We start from the raw sequence: 5,226 nt of genomic DNA, 5'->3' as shown, positions 1-5,226 counted from the left end.
CGGGGGGGGGGGATGCTTCGCTCTTCACCTCCCCCACAGTTACAGCCCCTTACAAAACATCCGAGCCCAGCAGGGTACCTCAGCCCAAGGCTCAGCCTGGAAATCAGGAGCCCATTTCTGAGCTAGTCGCTCACCATTGTAACTGCGAGTGTGGATGGTTTAAAAAAAAAAAAAACTAAACTAAAAAAAAACTATTCTGTGCCTTGGGCTTTAAAGAAGCTGGTATTTAGTGAGGGGAGGAGCGGGGAAGAGACATATTCGATGCCTAACCTTTGTTCGTTTTTTGAACGGACGCCTTTCCAATTGAGTCACAGAATGTCAGTTGCGATATTAAAAAATGGGGATTTCCCCCGCCCCTAGAAAGTGTTTACTACGCGACAAAAGTGGATGGAGACCTTTACAGTCAGTTGAAGAAACTAGAATAGAACTTCTGGGGGAAATGTATTCCATAACTAGGAAGACTGAAGAAAGCAGGTGCTCCCGAGAGAAAGCAGTCTGGAATGTGGGTCAGCATTGTAGCAATCCAGAGCCTGACTGCTCCAGCACTGTGGTGCCTATAGGGTGGGGGAGTTCTCAGTCCTTGATCCTGATAGCTGGTTTTGTACTGGGGATGTTTCCAGGGTGGCACCAACAGACATAGTAATAATTAACGTCTGTACAGACTGCTGCATGGCAAAGATCAGACATATCGCTGGAGATCTGAGCATAGCTGTGAGACCTTGGGAGGATCTCCATTCCTCTCCGGTCTTTGTAAAATGGCAACTTGTGTAGGTTCTAAGTGCCACTGCCACCATCACCATCACCACCCACCACCATCACCACCACCACCCACCATCATCACCACCACCCACCGCCACCACCACCACCACCCACCACTACCACCACCACCACCACACCATCATCATCACCACCACAACCATCACCATCATCACCACCCACCACCCACCACCATCACCACCACCCACAGCCATCATCACCACCATCACCACCAGGCACCATCACCATCATCACCCACCATAACCACCACCACCACCACCCAGCTTCAGGTAAGGCAGCCTGTCAGTGTATATGAACTGAGAGAGAGACACGGGTTTGTCTGTGCCTCGTCCTGCCCTGGCCATATTAAACCTGCCCAGTAGGTTTTCCTTGGAAGAGATTTTCATATGACAAACAAAGGTCATTCCAGGCTGAGACAATGGTGAGAGAAGAGAGGCCAACCGAAGGCCAGTGCACTGGGAATGCTCTCTGCTGTGAGCTTAGATTAACTCTCTCTGGTGTTTCCTAGTCTGGGAGACCCCTCAGATCCTACCCTTTCAAAAGCTCTAGCGGGTTTCTGTTCTCATCTGCCACACAGAAGTCAAAGGAATTGCCCAACACTCCAAGCATCCACGCACCAATTTTAGAACAAAGGAGAAAGATAAGTCACTCCTAATATTTAACTTTCATCCAATGAGCAAAAACATTCTAAAGAGAGTGCTAAAGCCAAACATTTCCCCCTTTCCTTAACAGCTTTGTTTTCTTAGACCTTCTGGCTGTGGGAATATACTTTGGGTAGAACAGTAGAACAGGGATATCTTCTGCACTGGATCAGAATGCTGCTCCGCTGTTCCTCCAGGAGAGGCTTAAGACAGCTGGGTCCCTAAGCTTGGGCATCCCAGCCCACAATGCTCTGCGAATTCTGGGAACTCTCCTTAGCTGGAGAGGACCGGCACCCAGCGCGCTTCACTTGCCAGCTGAGACCACATCTGTTTCTGCTGGCGGCTGAGCAGCTGCAGCACCTCCTTGCTGCCCTGGATGGACACTTGGGTCTCCATTGTAGCCTAGTGTGCTGGGCAGGTGACAGACTCTGGAGAAGCCCTAGAGAAAGGACAATGCTATTGACTTCCTTCCCTGAGATGTTAGCTGAGTGGGTTGCCGCAGGGCCAGTTGCTGCTGTTGGGGTTAATTCATGCATTATTGAGTCTTTCTTTGTGTGGGTGGATTGCCATTGGCTCAAAGATTCCCAAGCTCCCAATTAAGTAGTGTTAGAACGTTGACCCATGGCACTCTTCCTGATAAGCTGAGAGAACTGGCCAGAAACTCTCTCTTGCTCTTCCTGGGGATTCAGGTTTTTGATGAGTGGGTCATATTACTGAGGTCCATCTTGTTTTCGGGGAACTCAGAAAGGACGCTAAGGTGGGCAGAGAGTGCCTACTTTGTGTTAGGTGGGTGCCCTGCTCTCCAACTGCAGGAACTACAGTTGTGTGACAGAGGTGAGGTTCTGTAGCTGGGACCAGCAGCAGGACCTTTGAGCAGGGAGGGAGCCAGGTCAGGGATCTATGGGTTTAAGGGTGAGGGAGCCCGCCCCTTCCGGTAGCTCCCTCCTCCTCCTCCTCTTCCTCCTCCTCCTGCTCCTCCTCCTCCTCCCCCTCCTCCTCCTCCTGAGCCCCTGCTCAGGCCACCAGCCTGTGTCCTGAAAAAGAGACCCTCTTGAAGGAATGTGGAATGGCCTCTACACTGTCGGCAACAAAGAGTTACCCCTTTGATAACCAGGTTGGCTGTCCCCACAGTCTTCCTGTGGCTTTATTTACTGGGATCTTTTTTTTCCCTTCCTACTCTCTCCCCTGTCAGCTCATGCTTTCCCAAGAGAGAGGGCTGGTGAATGAAATAGTCTGTGGAAGGCAGCCACCTCCAATGCACCTGGGGACACCCAGAGTGGTCCCTTCTCCAGTAGTCTCAGCACAACAGTAAGGGAGCCTGGAGGGAGGCTTTGCCCACCTTTCTCTGTATTATGCCAGAGTTGTGGGTCAGCACTTACCTGGAGGCCCTGCTTCATCCTGGAGGGGATTTCCAGAGGAAACCTCCATCCTACTAGAGCTGTCCCAGTAGAAAGACACGCAGGCTTCCTTCCCATTTGCCACCTTCTACAGAAGTCACAATCTTTCTCACCACCCTGTCCCTCTGGGAGACCCAGCCTTGGAGGACAGGAGGATTAGCAACACTTCCACTCTGAAGAGCTTGTCAAAGGACAGGATTTATCGGCCCCTTTCTCCTCTCCCAACCCCAGACTCTGCCACTGCCACCATGGTCAAGCTATGACTGCTAGGGTACCCAGGTTTTGCAAGGAGGAAAAACAGTTCCTGCCAGTACTGGTTTCCTTTCCTGGGTTCAAGCACCCCAAATAAAGCTCAGGCTCCCCTGTTGCTCGGCCTTGGGAGAGCAGAGTAACCCTACCTGCTCCCCTAGTACTGCCCAACCTGGAGTCATTTTTTTCCATGGCAGAGTACAGAGACACAGCTGGAAAACAGGGACAATTAGCCAGCGGCTGGCAGCCTGGGCCATAAAAACTCAGGAAGTAGCCACCACAGGGCTGAGGGGGAATGGCTGTCCCTAATAAAGCGATTGTTTCAAAGAAATGCCAGAATGCAGGCATTCTAAAGACACAGGCTGAGCCTGGGTCTGGGCCTGATCTTCCAGAGCTTAAGCCTGGGAGGGGACTTGAAGGAATGGAAGAGGTATTGAGTCTCAGGAAGAGGAGGAAGACACTCTTAAGATCAAAAGTCTGCAGTGCCCACTACTTAACCTCCCACATTCTGGCCACCCCGTATGGACTGGGAACACCCCTTTTTGCTCTTGCCTTCTGTAGTAGGGCTTGATATTTATTTCCAGGTGTGATTCTTGCGAAGAGAGATGGCGCTCTTGTTGTTCCTGTTCAGTGCCTACCCAGGAGGGTTTAAGGAGGAGTAACAAGGATCCCTGGCCTCTTGAGGGACAGCTCTTGAATATCCAGCCACCCCCAGTTTTAACCTTCCTTACAACATACAAAGGGTAGGAAGAAGGCAGGTTCCCACAGGTGTAGATTCGTGAGGCAGGGGTCCCAAGAAGATAAAGGGCCCTGGAAAGTACCCCAGGGAGGACTCCTACCCAGAGAAGCCCTTGACAAGAGAACCATGATTCATGAGAGAAGGGCTCCGTGAAGGAGTGCTACCAAAACTTGAGTTCCAGACACCATTGGCAAGAGCAAAGTAGAGTTGCTTAGCTTGGGCCTGGGCAGTTTGTAACCTCTGAAGTGTTGGCCCCAACATCACCAAGTTGTCTAGTGTAATCAGGTGACTTTCTCCCACCCCAAAGGCTCTGCTGTAGGGCTGTTCAGGTCTCCATGCCCGCCCTTGCTTTTCATGAGCAGTAACTAATACTGACAGCAGATGGCCTCTTCATTCCCTGGGATGAAAAAACAGATTTCTACAGAGAGGGTTTTACATTATAAAGGAGAAAGTGCTCTTTTAAACTAGTTGAATGTTTTCAAAGATTGACCTATTTTATTATTTTATGGGGGTGTTTTGTCCGTATGTATGTCTGTGCACCATTCATGTGTCTGGTGCCCGACAAGTAAAATGAGGGTGTCAGATCCACAAGGGCTATGAGCCACCAGATGGTAGTGGGAATTGAACACGGGCCCTCTAAAGAGCAGCCAGTGCTTTCTGGGTAAGACATCTCTTGGGCTCCAGGAGAAAGGGTTTTTAAGACATAGGCATGATGTAAGACAACAGTATCTGGGTAGGTGTTGACAGAAACATGCTCCTTGATTTTTCAACTTTTAAATACTTTTAATAAAAGTACGAGTATAATCTGTTGACATTTCAAACTGAATACACCGTGTAACTAGTGCTCAGGGGTAAAAATTTACTGAGGTCCTAGGCATCTCTTCGGACCCCACCAATTACTCCCCTCCAAGGTAAGTCATAACCAAACATATTGTGGCTTTGTAGAGGTGTTCCGTTCTTTAAAGTAATATATTTTTTTTGGTTTTTCGAGACAGTAAAATTTTTAAAATAAATTGTTTTAACTGAACTCAGATCCTAAGTGTAAGACGAATTCGAGGGCGAGGGCGCAGCCTGGAGCTAGAACCATCTTTTATCTTTGGCAAGGAAATAAAAGTAGTGCTGGCGGTTGTTTGGGACGTCAGTCAGTTTCATTCTGATTTTGGGAGTGGGAAGGAATGGCCCTGGTCTTAGATCTACAAGTCACCTCCTCGGTTGGTCAGAAATGTCCTCAAAGCAATGGCTTCTGGCTTCTTTTTTCTCTTTGGGAACAAGAATTTCTTGACCGCCTCCTCCCTGCGAATGCATGAACAAGACTGCTCCTGTCTCTAAACCCAGATTCCAACCATCCGACCAAGATCTCTCTCTCTTCTCTCCTCTCTCTCTCTCTCTCTCTCTCTCTCTCTCTCTCTCTCTCTCTCTCTCT

This window comes from Microtus ochrogaster, chromosome 2 (genome assembly GCF_000317375.1).
Source record: "Microtus ochrogaster isolate Prairie Vole_2 chromosome 2, MicOch1.0, whole genome shotgun sequence".
Taxonomy (NCBI): domain Eukaryota; kingdom Metazoa; phylum Chordata; class Mammalia; order Rodentia; family Cricetidae; genus Microtus; species Microtus ochrogaster.
Note: the sequence above shows the minus strand (reverse complement) of the source record.